The following is a 20,018-nucleotide window of genomic DNA, read 5'->3' as shown; positions in this document are numbered from 1 at the left end:
ATAGGTCAAGTTCATTAAATTGTATCAGATTACTCTTTTTTTCATCTTTTTTCTTCTTCTAGTTGAATTCTGATCATCCAGACATTGAAGTCAGGTCAAGTGGGTATTATCTGCAAGTGTGGGTATTCTTGTGCATATGCCCTCACTTCTTATCTGCTGATTGCTTCACTCTCTAGTCTTCTATGGCTATGTCACTGACTCTGGGCCTAGGAGTTCCCAGGTCTTGCCACACTGTTGGCCAACCAGGTCTCTACCCAGGTTCACAGGAGTCTATTCAATGTCATAGGGCTTAGCTTGCTGCTTCATTGCTGTTTTTCCCTCACTTTCCTTTATCAGTGGCCAATATGGTCACCAGCCAGGGTGCATGTCTGCTCGTGTATCCCAATTGAGTCCTAGTCATGGAAGAGGGTTTGCCTGGAGGGGACTTGACCACTTGCCTTGATGTCTCCTGGGTGAACAACTGGTTTGTTCTTGTAGAAGTCAGACTGCCATTACCGTTTTGTAATTTTCCTCTTGGTCTTTCTTTCAAGAAGTATTTTATGTTCTTATAGATGCTCCAGGCTGGTCTACTTGTCCTTTCCAGTAGAAATTTCCCACCTTAGAAGATTTTGGATGGGGTTCAGAGTTCCCCCTATGGTCTTATGTAATGCAGAGGCTCCACAGGAAGCCTCCTTCACTGGGCATGCTGTAGCCCCATGTTAGGTATTCCAACCAGTTATAGGCAGAAGACGGATGGACTGAAAAGCTTACTATAGTGATATTTCTGGATATTCCTTTTTCTCCCCCTCAAGTCTCTATTTTATAATGGTATGCAAGGGAAACCAGGATTCAAAAGTCAGTCGAGCTTCTTAACAGTTACTTCTTATGAGGATATTTCCTGTCATTTTAAAAAAGAGGAATTCAATCAAGAGAGGTGAATCAGTTAGGGTGCTGGAAAATAATTTGAATGGAACTAGAGGATAAACTCATTTAAATAAACATTTAAAAGAATTACAGTATCAAAACATTGACATATAACCAAAAAATATTTCAATAAAAGGGAGAAAACTTGAAAAATGCAAAATGTTATGCCAAATAAAAGAAGACAGATTCAAATCACTATATATCAAATGATTCCATTTATGTAATATTATTTCAATTTTTTCAAAGACTGGGCGTCAGAGGAGGGGATTAGCTACAGAGAAGCCTGAGTGAATTTTTTAGGAATTTTGGAATAGTTAATGCATTGATTGTAGTGATTATTGCATAATTATTTGAATTTTTTTCAAAAATCAAAGATCTGTACACATAGAATGAATTAATTAAGGGGGGGGGGTAAAACCAAGGTGAGTACATGCCAAACATAATTAAAGAACAAGACACTATTATAACAGGAAGAAATAAATTAGGTAAAAAACCGATGAGAGGCTAATGTAGTCAAAATGAACTATGGATTTTTAGTCCTGTTAAGAACTTTCTCTCTCTTTTTTTATTACACAGTCTAATTGTTGTAGTTATTTGGCCAAAAAGTTTAATTAATTTTACTCTATCTAAATAAAACTTTCTGTCTTCTTAGTTCACAATAGAAATTCAAGGATACATGTAACAATACAAATTTGCTGCTGTTAAGTGCCATAGAGTCAGTTCTGACCCATAGTGACACTGCATAGGGTTTCTAAGGAGCAGCTGGTGAGCTTGAACCACCGACCTTGCAGTTCAAATGACTTTGCAGTCTGGTGCACTAATTCACAGTGCCACATCAGTTCTCCAAGAATACAAATTAGATTCACAAAAATCTATGTGAGAGATGTTTCTGACTTGGGCAAAAAAATAGTGGTAATAAGATGGGCAGAAAATCTGAAAGCAAAAACAGCAGAATTTGAATGTAGGTGTGAGTAAAATATAAGAGCTCAGATGTACTTTTTATCATTTTGTTTGGTTTGGTTTTCATAAGCAACTAGAAAACACATATTATTATCTAAGAATACAGATGAAGGAGCTTTAGGGGTAAAAAGGACAAATGTAATTAGAGCTCAAGAAAAAAAGTCATATAGACAAATGAGTTAAAGAATGTAGCTTGTAGTGAAGTGGTCTGGCCTAGAAACAGTTGAGAGGTGTTAGCATTAGATAATATTCAAGACAATCAGATGAGATAAAATGAAAAAAATAAATGTTTCTATTTAAAGTATATTGTTTTTTCTCTGCTATTCATAAGCAAGAGAAGATGGAAGGAATAACAAAAGGAAATGGTTAATGTTCAACCATATCAAGAGGTAGCATATGACAAGAGCCAATGATACTGAAGGAGGAAGTCCAAGATACCTTGAAGGAATAGGCAAAGAACAAGGCACCAGGAATTGATGGAATAAAAATTGAAATCTTTCAAGAAAGTGAGGTGGCACAAGAGGCACTCACTCATCTTGGCCAAGAACTTTGGAAGACAACTATCTGGCCAAATGATTGGAAGAGACCCATATTTGTGCCCATTCCAAAGAGAGGTGACCCAACAGAATGTGGAAATCATTGGAGAATCTCTTTGATATCCTATGTGAGTAAAGTTTTACTAAAGGTAATACAGAAATGGCTGAAAGCATACACTGACAGAGAACTTCCAGAGGCTCAAGTCGAATTCAGAAGAGGCCATGGAAGGAGGGATATTATTGCTGATGTCCAATGGATCTTGGCTGAAAGCAGAGACTATCAGAAAGATGCTTACCTGTGCTTTATTGACTATGCAAAGGCTTCCGATTTTGTGGATCATGACAAACTATGGACAACATTGCAAAGTATGAGTATTCTGGAACACTTAATTGTGCTCATGAGGAATCTGTACCTGGACCAAGAAGCAGTTGTTCGAACAGAACATGGGAACACTAAATGGTTTCAAATTAAGAAAGGTGTGCGACAAGGTTGTATTCTTTCATCATTCTTATTCAACCTGTATGCAGAGCAAATAATCCGAGAAGCTGGGTTATATGACAAAGAACGTGGCATCAGGATTGGAGGAAGACTCATTAACAACCTGAGATATACAGATAATACAACGTTGCTTGCTGAAAGTGAAGAGGACTTAAAAGATTTACTGATGAACATCAAAAACCACAACCTTCGTTATGGATTACATCTCAATGTTAAGAAAACAAAAATCTTCACGACTAGACCAATAAACAACATTCTTATCAACGAAGAAAAGATTGAAGTTGTCAAGGACTTCATTCTTCTTGGATCAACTATCAACACTCACAGAAGCAGTTGTCAAGAAATCAAACAACATATTGCATTAGGCAAATCTGCTGCAGGAGACATTTTTAAAGTGTTGAAGAGCAAAGACGTCATCTTGAGGATTAAGTTGTGCCTGACTCAAGCCATTGTATTTTCAATAACCTCATATACATGCAAAAGCTGGACAGTGAATAAGGAAGACTGAACAAAAATAGCTCCTTTTGAGTTATGGTGTTAGAGGAGAATATTGAAAGTGCCATGGGCTGCCAAAAGAACCAATAGATCTGTTTTGGTAGAAGTGCAGCCAGAGTGCTCCTTGGAGGCCAAGATGGCTAACTTTGTCTCTCATACTTCAGATGTATTGTCAGGAGGGACCAGTCACTGGAGAAGGATATCATGTTTGGTAAGGTGGAGGGTCAGAGAAAAGAGGAAGTCCCCCAAGGAGATGGATTGGCCAAGTGGCAGCATTGATTGACTCAAGCGTGGCAACAATAGTGATGTTGGCCCAGGATCGGGCAGTGTTTCGTTCTGCTATGCATAAGGTCACTATGAGTCGGTACCGACTTGATGGCACCTAACAACAACATCAATAGTGTTGTTTTTGTGATTGTTAAGTGCCATCGAGTTGGTTCTGACGCATAGTGACCCTGTATAGAGTTTCCAAAGAGCAATTAGTGAGCTTGAACTGCAGACCTTAAAGCTCAAACTGACTGCAGTCCACTGCAGTAACCCGCAGCGCCACATCACTTTGTCAAACATGATGTCCTTCCTCAGGGATTGATCATTCCAGAGATAAAATCTTGTCATTCTTGCTTCTGTGGAGCATTCTAGTTGTACTTCTTCCAGGATAGTTCTTTTGGAAGTCCACAGTACTTACAGTATTCTTCACCAAGTCCATGATTTAAATGCATCAACTGTTTTATGTTAATCCTTATATATTGCACAACTTTTACAAGCATATGAAGTTACTGATAATACCTTGGCTATGTCAGCCATACCTCAATCCTCAAACTGTTATCTTTACTCTTGAACATTTTGAAGTTGTCTGTTGCAGCAGATCTACCTACTTCAATATATCATTTAATTTCTAGTCCGTTGTTTCCATAAATATTGAACGGGATCCAAGCAAAATGAAGTCTTTGACAACTTCAATCTTTTCTCCGCTTATCATGATGTTATTTAATGGTCGAGTTGTGTGGATTTTTGCCTTCTTTACAGTAAGGTGCTATCCATACTGAATGCTGTTGTCTTTGATCTGCATCAGTATTTCAGGTCCCTTTATTTCTAGCAAGCAAAATTGTGTCATCTTCATATTGCAGATCATTAATGAAATTTCCTCAAATCCTGAAGCCATATTCTTCTTCATATAACATGCCTGCCTGATTATTTGCTCAGAATACAGTTTGAATAAGCACAGTAAAAGGGCATAATCCTGACACACAACGTTTTCTGATTAAACCATGACATTTTTTGGTTTGAAGGCCTACTTCTTGATCTATCTACAGATTCCTCATGACCGCAATTATGTATTATGGAATTTCCATTCTTCACTATGTTTTCTGAAGTTTGTTAATATGCACACAGTCAAATGACTTTGCATAGTTTAATGTTCTTTTTGATGATTAATGTGACACTATTCCTCATCATTTTGTCATTCCTGGTATAGTAAAACATATGATTATCAGATTCAAAATGGCAACTCTGGTCCATTACTAATGCCTAGAATATAAATTTTTATGTTTTTTATCTCATTTGTGACAACTTCCAATTTTCCTAGAATCTACTTTGTTCTGATTATAAGTGGATGCTACAGCTGTTTCTCCTCATTTTGGGTTGTACCCCATCAGCAAATGTCATTACTCCATTCATGTCATTACAGTCAAGTCGACTTTGAGGAAGCAGCTCTTTCCCAGTCATATTCTGAGTGCCTTCTGACCTTAGGAGCTCATCTTCTGGCACTTTATCTGAAAATATGCTGGTGCTATCTTCTGTTGTACATGGGTTTGTCATGAGACTGAATCAACTTCACTAGAGTTAGCAACAACTCTGAAAAGCTGAAACATCTCTTACATTTACAAAGTAAATGGCTCTATAAATATCAGAAGAACTTTTCCACCATATTGCTTGTTTGATGATTTTTGCCTTCCATTGGGTAATCTTTCTTTGGAATGAACTCAAATATACATCTTTTCCAATCAGCTGTCCAGGTAACTGTCTTCCAAATTTCTTTGCATAGAGGAGTGAGCACCTCAAGTGTTGCATCAGTTTTAATGAAACATTTCAGCATGTCTTCCATCAATTCCTGAAGTCTTGTTTTTCACACTGGCCTTCACTGCTTGGACGTCTTCATTCAATACCATCAGTTCTTTATCATATGTTACCTCTTTAATGACTGAACATCAATGAATTATTTTTGGTATAGTGACTCTGTGTATTTCTTCCATCTTCTTTTTATGTTTCCAGTTTCATTAAATCTTTACAATACTGCAAACTCTGACTTGAATATTTTCTTCAGTTCTCTCAGCTTGAGAAATTTTGAGTGTGTTCTTTATTTTGGTTTTCTAACTCTGGGTCTTTGTGCATTTCATTATGATATTTGATTCTATCATCTGGATTTTCTGTTCAGCTATATTACTTCATCATTTCTTCCAGTCCCTTTAGCTTCTCTACACTTGATAGCAAAGTTCAGAGTCTCTTCTAATATCTACTTTGGATGATGCCAGACTGGGTAGTGTTTTGTTCTGTTGAGCATAGGATCACTTGAGTCTGTAGTGCAGGACCATTGCCTAAATGATATCAGAGAACAGCTTTGTGTTCAAATCTTAACACCTAATGTAAATTGATTTTCTGGATTTTTTTATTTGTTAGCTATGTTTGCATGGTGCTATAGCATAAACAGTGTACTGCTAACCATAGGGTATGCAGTTCAAACCTACCAGCTGCTCCTTGGAAACCCTATATAGAGTTTCTATGAATTGTAATCAACTTCATGGAACTAAACAACAACAACAAGTTGTCCTTTATCTGGTCTTTTCCTCCAATTTCTCCCATTGGTTATGCATATGTTTCTCTTTTAACTGTACCTTCACTGTATTTGGCAGCAACTAACTTGCATTCTAGATTCTCAGATAAAGACAAATTTTGCCCCAAATTGGAATTCAGACTTGGAAGAGTTATGAGTATGAATTCATAATTGTATTATGTATAGATCTCCTCATAACTGCCACACCACTAAAATCCAACTCAGCTAAGTTGACACAGAATCTTAACTATCAATCTACTCCTTTTCAACTTGATACAACTTGATATTTAGCTCCTAAAATTATACATAAAAGAATTATGAGTTCATATTTGTACATAACATAATGCCACTAACACACATACAACCAAATATGCACTAACCCTATTAGATTATCCCAAAATTTGTGGTTGGAAGAATTTAGGAATAATATAATGGAGTCAGTACATATCTGTTTATATGGATGCTAGCTGCATTATGTAAGGCACAAGTATGAACTCATAATAGTATTATGTATAATTCTAGGAGATATTTATAAGTACCAAAATGACAAGGGGTGGACTGATATTTATGATTTTGAATCAATTTGACTGGGTTGGATTCTCAGTAATTTGGCAGGTAAGATATAGTAATCCCCGATGATGAGATCGAACATAAAGCAATTAATCAAGTAATATGATTTGATGGGGGTCCTGGTGTGGCACTGTGGGTTAATGCACCAGACTACAAAGCCATTTGAATTGTAAGGTCTGTGGTTCAAGCTCACCAGTTGCTACTTGGAAACCCTATACAGGGTCACTATGGGTCAGATCCGACCCGACGGCACTTCACAACAACAACAACATGTTTGATGTGATAAGCTATGAGCTGAACTTGTTATCCTATGTTATAAATCCCCATTTCTGTGATGACAATGAGGTCAGATGTAATCTACAGGGCTAGGTTATATCTTGAGTCAATCTCTCCTGAAATATAAAAATAGAGGATTGAACAGAGAAAGAAGAAACTACTAAAACCCAGAAAGATGTTCTGGAAGTGTAGTGCATACTTTGGACCTAGAGTCCCTGCACTGTAAAGTTCCTAGATCCAGGGCAATATTGATGCCAAGACAAATGGAGAAGTCTAAGGGATGCTGCACAACTTGTCTTATCAATTTGTCATATTGTGGTGACTTGCATGTTGCTGTGATGCTGGAAGATATACCAGCAAGTTTGCCCATAGTAGACAGAATTCAGCTGATCTTCCAAACTAAGCTAGGCTAGGGTGAAGGAGAAGCTGACTACATCCGAATGTTTAGCCACTGAAACCATCATAAATGGCAGCAGAATATTGTTAGATATAGTGCTGGTGATAAGCACCTATGTTTGGAAGACACTCAAAATATGACTTAGGAAGACTTGCCTCCTCAAAGTAGAGTTGACCGTGACAGCGTGAATGGAGTAGTTTTCAGAATCTTCATTTGCTGATGATGCGCAACTCAAAATGAGGAAAAATGTTTTTAAATCCATTAACAATTGGAACATGGAAAACAGTATGAATTTAGGTAATTGGGTGTGGTACTGTGAGTTTATGCACTGGATGGCAAAGTTGGTTTGAATCGCAAGGTTGGCGGTTCAAGCTCATCAGTCACTTCTTGGAAACCCTATTCAGGGTTGCTATGGGTCAGAACTGATTCGACAGCACTTAAAAACAACAAGGAAAATTGGAAATTGACAAAAATGAAATGGAACACGTAAAAATTGATATCCCAAGCATTAATGAGCTGCAATGGAGTTGGCTGGCCGTTTTGAATCTGATAATCATATGGCTTACCATGCTCAGAAGGACAAATTACAGAGGAATTGTGGCTTGAAGTACAATGCTGACAGTGAAAGAATAATAACCATATGCCTACAAGGAAGACCACTTAATACCCACCAACCACTAACACCAATGATGATGAAATGAAAGAATTCTACCAACTTCTTCAGTCTTAAATTAATCAAACATGCAATAAACCTATATTGGTAATTACTGGAGATTGGATTGCAAAGGTTGGAAACAAGGAGTAACGTCAGTAGTTGGACAATATGACCTTGGTGATAGAAAGGATGCTTGATAATCCTTGGTGGTTGTTGTTAAGTGCCATCCAGTCGATTCCAACCCATAGTGACTTGTATAGGGTTTCCAAGGAGCAGCTGGTGAGCTTGAACCACCAAACTTGCAGTTCAAATGACTTTGCAGTCTAACGCATTAGCTCACAGCGCCACAAAAAAACCCACAAAGACTTATTCTTTGCAAGCACATTTTAAAATAACATAAAAGGTGACTATTCACATGGACCTCATCAGATGGAATACACAGAAATCAAATTAACTATATCAATGGGAAGAGATTGTAGAAAAACAAGGTCGGCGGTTCAAGCTTACCAGCTGCTCCTTGGAAACCCTATACAGGGTCGCTATGGGTCGGAATCAACTCGACGGCACTTCATAACAACAAAGAAGGCCAGACTCACGTTGTAGAACAGACTTTCAGTTGCTTATATGCAAATTTAAGCTGCAGCTAAAGAAAATTAAAACAAGTACATAAAATCAAAATATTACCTTGAATATATCCCACTTCAATTTGTAGACTATGGTCACTATGAGTCAGAACCAACTTGATGACACTTAACAACAGCAACAATGAATGAGCAGTGTGAGTGTATGCATATATGTGTGCATTTTAACGCATTTCCTCTTGTTCATTTAACACCTAAGTATTTAATGGATGGTTAAAGAAAGTTCTTGTATCCTTGTGAAAAGAGTCTGTCTTTGATGTTATTGTTGTTGCTAAGTGCTACTGAGTCATTTCTGATCCATAGCGACCCTGTATAGGGTTTCCAAGGAGCCGCTGGTGAGCTTGAACCACGGACCTTGTGATTTAAATGACTTTAAAGTCCAGGACATTAGCCCACAGTGCTACACCAGTAATGTCTTTGACGTTGTTGTTGTTATGTGCATGGAGTCAGTTCCAACTCATAGCAACCTTGTACAGGGTTTCTGAGGTTGTAAATCTTTATAGGAGCAGAAAGCTTCATCTTTCTACTGCGGAACAGGAACAGCTCGTAGTTTCGAACTGCTGACAGTGAGATTAGCAGCCCGACTTGTAACCACTACGCTAGCTACTAGCACTCCTTTGATAACCATCTAATTAGCACCAGAGAGCCACAAGTAATAGTGAATTGCAAATGGATTTTGTTTTGACTACTTTTCCTAGTTACAAGGTTGTGCTGATGCTCCATAGCTGAAACTTACAAAGAGTGAAAAAAATAATTTCCTATACCCCAACAAAGGGTAAGTGTGGTATATCTAAGAAATCCAGAGTGTCAGAGCACAAGTATTGTATTTGTATTATTTGTGATAAGCATTCCAATTTGCCTACAGGTTATCCATTGCATCTTTCTACTGTGCATTGAAAATCAACTCAATAGCACCTAACAACAACTCTACATCAATAGAAGTGCCTAGGTGGTGTGAATGTTTAAGTGCTTGACTTTTAGCTGAAAGTCTGGCAAAGCCACCCAGAGGTGCCTTAAAAGATGGTCCTGAGGATCTGCTTCTGAAAGGTCACAGTCTTAGAAACACTATGGAGTAGCTCTAGGCTGCACTCACAGAGTCACCGCTGGATGGAATCATCTCAAAGAGAACTAACAACACATTCATTAATAGAATTTGAGTTTTAAAGGGACACCAATGTAATCAAATAACATAGTAAAAATCCCAGACTCTCTTATATGTAATACTAATGAATTGCAATCCTATACCTCTGAAAAGGATATGGTGGTTGTGTGCCGTGGAGTCGGTTCCGACTCATAGCGACCCTGAACAGGGTTTCCGAGGTTGTAAATCTTTATGGGAGCAGAATGCCTCATCTTTCTCATGTGGAGCAGCTGGTAGTTTTGAACTGATGAAAAGGATATATCTCTCCCCCAAAAATAAAATAAAATAAATTAGGAAATTAAGGTCTCTTTAGAAAAATGTATCCCTCTCTGTTTCTAAGGCTAGTTCTCTCTTTCCATCCTGTGTGTAAATATCTTAGATGAGTAGTAGCCATATTTCAATTTTGAGACCATCAACTTGGCAGTCAAAACCTGGTTGAAAACGATATCAGAACAGATAAATAAAAATATTTTAGCCTCCTGTTATTGCATCCGTTCTGGATGGTGGTCTATTTAATTTGGGGGTAGGAGAGTACTATTATTTGAATTTTACCTTATTTGTTGTTGAGCATAACTTAATTTGTATATTCACTAATTATGTTATTGGGTACTTCATTTCATAGTATTAGATGCCTCTCTTCTTAAAGGAAGATACTAACAATACCTAAACTTCCACCAATTTTTATATTCTAAGAGCTATACTTTCAATACCATCTTTTAAGATGGCACTAGTTGCTATTAAGTATACTATATATACTGACCAATAAAGGAATTTCATTGTTAATTATTCTCCCTACTAGAATTAAATCCATTACTCTTCTAAAATGTCCCAATACCTCTATTCCTAATTTCATACATTCTAGTAAATCCACGTGTGGCTTTGTAGGACTGTTAACCTCAAGGTTGTCAATTCAAGCCCACTGGCCCTTCCTCAGAAAACCTGTATCAGTTCACTATGAGTCAGAATCTGTTCCACAGGACTTAGCAATAGCAACAGTAAGTTAATATAAGTAGAGCGGGTAACATAGTGTGTTATGAGTTGGGATTCTAACTGTAAAGTCAGCAGTTAGAATCTACTAGTTATTCCATGGGAGAAAAATGAGGACTTCTGATCCCATAAAGATTTATTACAGGATCCTCACTAACACAGTTGGAACTGACTTGAAGGCACATAACCACCACCACCACCTCCAGTAAAGTAGTATATAATCTAATATTACTGTTTCTCGAGGCTTAAAATTTCCTTTGCATCTCAAGTGTCATTTCATTAAGAATGATTTTCAGCATCTTTTGAAAAATGTAAGAATACTTTTTATCTTAAATAGAAGTAATATCCTCAAAAAATTACAACTCAATCACCATCTATATTTGCTGAATCAATTCAGCTCTTTCAAAAGACACTATAAGTGGTTTATATTAGAATGTTAGCAAATATATATCTTCAGAGAAGGTTAAGATATTCTAGTGAATGGTATCACACTTCAATGTATAATTTCCTTCTAGTCATTATTTAATCAATGGCATTATGCTGAGTTGAACCTGTGGAAGAATCTTTTTAAAATTTATTTTCTCATTACTATCATGAATGTGTATCATTTGGATTTTTCTCATGGCAGCTTTTAAAGTATCTAATCTCTTAATGGCTTATCAGATTTGAACAATATCTTTCCCCAAGGCTTCGCCTTCTTTAGATTCCATTAACTCAAGTTTATCATTGTAGAAATAAATTCAATCTTGTTATAATATAAAAGTCTTTGCCATCTGTATGAGTTATGTATAAAACTGATTACCAGAGCATTCAATGCATTTTAAGTTCTGGATCAAAAGCGTCTAGTGCATTTTACGTGTTCATGAATGCTTGTTAAATTGAATTGGCAAATGGTGGCAGTAATTAACTTTCTCATTTGCCAACAAAAATCTGCCTAAAATGCTTGGTAATTCAGGCAAATCAACGAAACTTGAGTTATAAGAGGTAATGATACTTCTACTTAAAACAATATATGAGTAATTTTAGTGGTCAGTAATTGAAGAATGGTTAAACTTCATAAGGAAATTTTATTCAGGTATTGCTAATTAGGAGTCCCGGTGTAGTACTGCAGGTTAGTGTGCTGGACTGCAAGGTCAGTTTTGAGCTGCAAGGTCATCAGTTCAGACCCACCAGCTGCTCCTTGGAAACCCTGTATAGGACTACTGTGAATTGGAACCAACTCGGCAGCACTTAATAATAACAAATTGTCAATTATGCTAAGAGTTACAAAATATTTAGAAAATTCTTAATTTTAATTCTAATATAATTAGCAAGTTCATATTTAAACAATATAATTAAATGTACATTAATCTATGCACTAGAATAAAAATTTGGAAAAAAATACAGTGGAACTTTTAACAATGTTATTCTTTGTAAAGTAAAATCATATGAGTTTGATTTTTGGTTTTTCACCATATGTATAAAAATACAATTAAAATTATTTGTGATTTTCCTTGCTAGTATATTTTACCTTTACAATATTTAAAATGAAATTTGAAATATAAAAATGAAATAAATTTGAAATCAGAAATAAAAAATATCACTATGGATTTCCCAATCATATGTTCTTATACATGCATTTCAAGTCTACCTCATGCTTCAAATATCTGATTTTTGCTTCTGTGACCAGCCAGAAAAAAATTCTGTTTTTGAAGAACTTATGTGATTAGGTTAGTCCCAACCAGGATAATCTTAATGTCAACTGATTTGGGAGTTTAATTACATCTATACAATCCCTGTGCCAGAACATAGAGTAATGCTTGATTGAGTAACTTGGAGAAAGTGTATACCTCAGTGTCTGGGAATCTTCAGAGACTATCTTTAATTCTGCCTAGCACAAGGAAAAATGCAAAGAAGATGTTATAAAAGAAATGCATTACTCTTTAGGATAAAAACACATAGATATAATGTTAAATTCTATAATTAGGCAAAACCAGTGAAAGTAGACAGCCTATATATCTATTATTTTATGATTCTTAGTAGAAAACCAAGAACTCTCTTTAATTGTATGTGCTAACAAATGAATTTGTCCAAAGAATTTGGATTTATCTTACTCCCTGAGAAATAACCTATAAAAACTTTGGAATTTCCCCAGTGATTAAAGTATCTTTGTTATCTAAGAGGGCTTCAAACCTGACAGGTCATGCTAATGAGTTGACTCAAGTAGGAGCTGGTCAAACCAGAAATATCAGCTGTGTGTTATAAGTCAACCCTCAGGAGAGAGAGCCATGGTTCAAACAATCATAGCTCTTTAATAAGGACTCAATTAAAGCTCTGAATACAGAAGCTCCATTGGCTTCCTGGTTGGTGATAGGCATCAATGCATATGGTAGGGTAGACTGTCATATGCAAAAGTGATGAATAGACATAATACATACATACAATTTTCATGTTTTATTTTACAACTGAATTCTGTGAACCTCTTCCAGTCATTCTTTCCTGCAAATACACAGCATACTGGCAGTAAATGTCTTTTATTACTGAGACTAAAATAAACATTATAAAGACTAGATGATCTATCTATGAACAATACTAATAAAAGTATGACCTAAAATTTAATAAGACCACCAAACAGAAAGATATCAAACTGTGAGATAACTACAGAAATTTGCTAACTGGGAAAAGGCTGCCCAACTGGTGTGGTGCTGAGGGATGAACACCGCACTGCTAACCACAAGGTTGGCAGTTCAAATCTACTAGCAGCTTCTCTGAAACCCTATGCAGGCTCGATGACGTATAACAACAACTTAGCAAATATCTTGCAGTTAAGTAGCATCAAGTAGGTTTCAACTCACAGCAATCCTTATAGGGTTTCCCAGGATCGGTTGGTGAGTTTGAATAGACAATCTTGCGATTAGCAGACAAGTGTTTATCCTATGACACCACACCAGGACTCCACAGCAACAATAGCAATTATGTTGTTGTTGTTGTTGTTGTTGTTGTTGTTAAGTGCCATTGAGTCAGTTCTGACTCATAGTGACCTTGTATAGGGTTTCCCAAGAGCAGCTGGTGTGTTTGAACTGTCCAACCTGGAGGTTCAAACCTACCTTGTAGTCAGTGCAGTGCGTTATCCTACAGCAATTATTGTTGTTGTTGTTATGTGCCGTGAAGTTGGTTCCGACTTATAGCCACCCTGTACAGGATTTCCAAGGCTGTAAATCTTTATGGGAGCAGAAAGCCTCATCTTTCTCCTGCGGAACAGCTGGTAGTTTTGAACTGCTGACCTTGCGGTTCTCAGCTCGATTCGTAACTACTACGCTACCAGAGCAATTATAGAGATGTACATATTCCTGGTGTGGCGCTGTTGGATCAGCACTGGAATTCAATACACTAGGTCTGCAGGTCAAACCCACCAGCTGTTACTCAAAAGCTTAATAAGGGGTCACCGTGAGTTGGAATTGACTTGACAGCACTTAACAAAAACATCATATTCACTAACTGCTCACCATACAGTAAATCTCAGCTGGAAATATGCCTACTCTGCATGAACTCTATCCATAAACACAAAGACCAAAGTCTGCCCTCCAGTCAGAAAGAAAATAAATTTGAGAAAAGTTACATATTTTAGCTCTTTGCACTATTCGTACTAATCCTTCTGAAGGAAAAAATAATAATAATAATAACAAAGCCCCTATAAAGAAATGAAAATACAATGGAAGCAATCAATAGCACCTAATGCTTGAAGACAATACTATAAATTTGGGTTTATGCAGAAAAATAGTTTCAAATCTCAAATTTTATACTCAGGCTTAGGGTGAGAGTAAAGAAATTAGTTTTAAATATACCAGGGTTCAGAAATAGTATTATTTAGCTATCTTATGCATATCTTTGGGCAGGAAGGACCGCAGTCAAAAGAAAAAGAAGTACATAAGGAAGGAAAGCACGAAATATAAGAATCAATACAGCAGAGTATTGTCCAATATATATATATATCACTGTGTGTCAAAACTGGGTTGATGGCACTTAATATCAGCAACTATATATGTAGATAGTTACATAGATGTTATTAATTGCTGCCAAGTCGGTTCTGACCCATAGCAACCCTGTATAGGGTTTTCAAGGAGAAGCTGGTTCGTTTGAACCACTGTGGTTCAAATAGTCTTTGCAGTTGGGAGCATTATATTTGGTTCAAACCCACCAACTGCTCCTGAGTATCCCTATACAAGGTCACTATGAGTCAGAACTGACTTGATGGCACTTAACAACAAATATATATATGTATGTTTGTGTGTATGTATGTATTCACAAACCCATGCAATCATTTGTCAGGAGATATGAAAACAACAGATAGAAGACCCATATCAATTAAATTCACTGTACCATAGTTATATCAATTTGAGTAAAATATTATCTTCATTCTGGTTACATTAAAACATACATTCACGTCCACGGCTGATGACAGCATTGAGTGTGCACATGAAACAACTGTGTCATAGATGAGTAACATCAGATTATGTGGCAAATCATTTACAAATCAGCCACGACCTTGCTTATGAAATAATCCATGGCAGACTTGGGTTTCAAAAAGTTTGTGCAAAATTGGTACCTAAAGAACTCACAGAAGAGCATAAACAGAAGCATTTGGACATATGCAAGTAAATTTTGGACTAATAGTTGAAGAATGGTTAAAGTTTATTTTGAAAAAACCATTACTGGTGATGAGACATGGATTCATCTCTATAAGTCTGAGAGTAAACAGCAGAGTATAGGATGGAAACATCCTCAGTCTGTAGCTAAGAAAAAGTCCAGTAGTCAACCATCAGCTGGAAAATTGATGCTTCTATACAAGTTTCTGGGATTCTCAAGGGCCAGTATTGGAACACTGTCTGGAAAAGCGTGCAACAACCAACAGTGTTCATTACAGCAAGATGCTCACCAAAGAATTGAAGCCTAAACTTTCGATTAAATTTAGAGGACTGCTTTCCAAGCGGGAATTGACATCTTGCATGACATATTTCAAACACTTTTAAAATGTGTTGTTTAAAAAATATTCCTTCTGATAAAACTATTCTTAAAGATTAACAATTATAATAAGCAACATAATGATGGGGCATATAACACTTTTTAAAAATAATAAAAATTTAAATAAGAATCTGCTTGGTTAGTGTAAAGAACTCTTCATATATATTCACGGTCAAAGCAATGGATTAAATAAGAGATAAGTGTCATCTCAATTATGAGTATTTATGTTGTTGTTGTTATGTGACATAGAGTCTGTTCTGACTCATAGCGACCCTATACAGGGTTTCCAAGGCTCTAAATCTTTACAGGAACAGAAAGCCTCAACTTTCTCCCACGGAACAGCTGGTAGTTTCAAACTACTGACCGTGAGATTAGCAGCCCGATTCGTAACCACTATGCTACCAGAGCTCCTTATCAGTACTTAGAGTAAATGCTATATCAATTCTGCTTTTCTTCTCATAGTACCATAATTTGATCAAATGACCTTATTTTAAATTGAGAGGTGTTGGTGGAAAAAAAAATTGCTAATTTCTATAAGCACTGTTTATGTTGTTATCTCAACTATGAATCCATGTGGATAAAAACAATCTGTTTAAACTGCAAGCTTTAGAATGCTGATACTGGTTTCCGAAAAATTCCACAAAGAGTACTTTATGAATATTTCAGTGCTAAGCAAAATATACATAAAGAGCATGGGAAGCTTAATGTATCAATTCATTAATTGATAATGAATAAAATTAAGATTGAAATGGTTTAGTGTAAGAAATGGTTTCATATTTTAAATTCATAGTTGAGGCTTTTTATTTACACTGTGAGCCATTTAAGTTATTCCTAAAATAAACTTATAATTGTAAATAGTCAATGATTCTTCATTTTTACTATTCTTTTTACCTTGGCAATGAAACCTAAGGTACTGCTAAAACCAGCCAAAAATTTAGGAGATTAAAATGACCAGTAAAATAGTTGTTCTTGAGTTGATTCCATCTTTCAGAGATCCATGTGTGTCAGGCTATAACTGTGCTTCACAGGGCTTTCAATAATTTCGTTTTTAAAAGCAGATTGAAACGATTGTCTTCTGAGGTATCCTGGATGGGTTCCATCCACCAATCTTTTCACTCGTAGTTGAGCACTTAGTCGTTTGCACTACCCGGGACTGTTTTCTATACTTATATTGATGCCTAGCTATAAAGTATGTGTAAATACTAACATAGCTATATGTAGTACATAGGTTCAGTAAAAAGAAAATTTAAAAAGTAGTAGAAAATGCTATTATATTTTAGTAACTGAAATGAATCATGCCATATCAAAACATGTGTATTTCTACTATGACACAAATCCACCACTCGTTTGTCAGTTTGTCGTACTGTGGTGTCTTATATGTTGCTCTGTGCTCCTGGAAGCTATGTTATCAGTATTTCAAATACCAGCAGGTCACCCATGAGGAACAGGTTTTAGCTAACCTTCCAGACTAAGATTGACTAGGAAGATGGAGAGGCAGACTGCTTCTAAATGTTTAACTACTGAAAATCTTATGACTAGCAATGGTACATTGTCAGCAAGCACCAGAATATTGAATATTAAAGTATGGCAAATAGCACCAGAATATTAGTGATATGTAGTGTCAAAAGATGAGACTGCCAGGTTGGAAGGCACTCAAAATATGACCAGGCAAAAGTTGCCTCCTTAAAGTAGAGCTGATTGATTGTGATGACCTGAATGGAGTAAGGTTTTCAGGACCTTCATTTTCTGATGAAACACAACTCAAAATGATAAGAAACAGCTGTAAACATCCATTAATAATCAGAACATAGAATATATGAAGTATGGATCTAGGAAAATTGGAAGTTGTTAATCCGACAGCCATATGGTGTACTATGCTGAACAGAAAATTTCAATGATGCATTCCTTGCAAATATCTACTTTAAAAAATGTAAAAGATGGTAATACACATGGACCTCACCAGATGGAATCCATAGAAATCAAAATGACAACCTATGTGAAAAGAGATGGTGGAAAAATTCCATATCATCAGTCAAAAAAAAGGCCAGGGGCAGACTGTGGAACAGACCTTCAATTGCTCATATGCAAGTTCAGGCTGAAGCTCAGGGAAATTTTAAGAAGTCCAGGAGAACCAATATGGCCTTGAATATATCTCACCTGATTTTAGAGACCACCTCAAAAACAGATTTGAATCATTGACAATAATGACTCAAGACCAGAGAGTTATGGGATGACATCCAGAATAGCAATCATGACCATAGCAAAAGGTCATTTAAAAAGACAGGAATGAAATAAAATGATAAAGTGGATGTTAGAAGAGAATCCATAACTTGTTCTTAAGTATAGAGAATCTAAAGTGAATGAAAAAAACAAGCTTAATAGAATATTTCATAGAGCAGCTCAGGAAGACAAAGTAAAGTATTATAATTAAATGTGGAAAGATCTGAAGTTATACAACAATGAAGGAAGAAGGTGCTCATCATTTTTCAAGCTGACTGAAATAAAGAATAAATTCAAGCCTTGATTTGCAATAGAAGGATTCTATGGGTAAAACATTGAATGACGTAGAAAGCATCAACAAAAAGATGAAAGGAATACACAGAGTCATTGTTCCAAAAAGAAACGGTCACTTTTCAACCATTTCAAGATGTAGCACATGATCAAGAGCTAGTGGTACTGATGGAAGAAGTTCAAGCTACACTGAAGGCACTGGCATAAAAACAAGGCTGTAGGTACTGATGGAATACAAATGTAAATGTTCCTTGGAATCCTGGTGTGGTGCTGTGGATTAATGCACTAAACTGCAGAGTCAGTTTGATCCACAAGGTTGGCAGTTCAAGCTCACCAACCACACTTTGGGAACCTATGGGTTGGAGCTGACTCACAACACTTAACAATAAAAATGTGGTATTGATGCAGTACTGGAGATGATCATTTGGAAGGCAACTATTCAGCCAAATGATTGGAAGAGATCCATATTTATACCAATTCCAAAGAAAGCTGACCAAACAAAGGGAATCATCCAACAATATCACTAAAATCAAATGCAAGTAAACATTTGCTGAAGATAATTTAAAAGCCATTGCAGTTATCTGCAATAGGGAATTTCTAGAAATTCAAGTGAGAATTAGAAGAGGACAGATAACTAGGGGTTTCATTACTAACATATGATAAATCTTGGCTGAAAGCAGAGAAAATCAGAAAGAAGTTTACTTGTGCTTTATTGACTATATAAAGACTTTTGACTATTTTGATCATGACAAACTAGGATAGCATTGTAAAATATGGATATTTAAGAACACTTAATTGTGCTTATGAGGAATCTGTATATAGACCAAGATGCAATTGTTTGAACAAGGGGATACTAAATGGTTTAAAATTGGGAAAGGTATATGCCATACTTACTCAATCTAAGAAACAGGATTATATTTAGAAGAACATGGCGTTAGGATTAGAGGAAGAGTCATGAAAAACCTGCCATATGCAGATGCTATAAATTTGTTGAAAGTGAAGAGGACTTAAAATACATACTAATAAACATCAGAGACTACAGTCTTCAGCTTTCTTTGCACCTCAATATAAACAAAACAAAAACCTAATTAACTGGACCAATAAATATCTTCATGGTAAACAAATAAATATTAATGTTGTCAAAGAGATTATTTTGCTTAGGTCTGCAATCAACAATCATGGAAGCAGCAGTCCAGAAATCAAATGGCATATTAGATTAGGCAAATTTTCTGCACAAAACCTTTTTAAAATGCGCAAGAGCAAAGATATCAGTTTGAGGACATAGGTGTGTCTGACTCAAGACACAGTATTTTCAATAGTCTCAAATACATATGAAACTTGGAAATAGTATTTCAAATCATATTTAAATGGTTCATGTCATTAGTGAATAATCATTTGTTGTTCCATTTCACAGTGAATGAAACATTGCTTGGTTCTGTATCATCCTCACAATTATGTTTGGACCCAATGTTGCTGACACTGTACCAATCCATCTCATTGAGGGCCACCCCCTACTGATGCTGTTGTTAGGTGCCATCGAGTTGGTACCAACCCATAGTGACCTTATTATGCACAGCAGAAGGAAACACTGCCCGATTCTGGGCCAACCTCAGTTG

The 20,018-nt window shown here is 36.2% G+C and overlaps 1 protein-coding gene and 1 pseudogene across 1 annotated transcript in view; one reads left to right on the top strand and one right to left on the bottom strand.

Annotated features, from left to right (window-relative positions):
- Positions 1 to 20,018, bottom strand: part of ZNF804A (zinc finger protein 804A) — a 469,844-nt gene that overhangs the window by 18,392 nt on the left and 431,434 nt on the right. The gene's annotated exons all lie outside the window — the stretch shown is intronic.
- LOC102816739 overlaps positions 6,767 to 20,018 on the top strand; it is an 18,025-nt pseudogene continuing 4,773 nt past the window's right edge.

The sequence above is a fragment of the Chrysochloris asiatica genome, unplaced genomic scaffold, assembly GCF_000296735.1.
Source record: "Chrysochloris asiatica unplaced genomic scaffold, ChrAsi1.0 scaffold00059, whole genome shotgun sequence".
Lineage (NCBI taxonomy): Eukaryota > Metazoa > Chordata > Mammalia > Afrosoricida > Chrysochloridae > Chrysochloris > Chrysochloris asiatica.
This window is presented reverse-complemented; position numbering and strand designations above follow the sequence as displayed.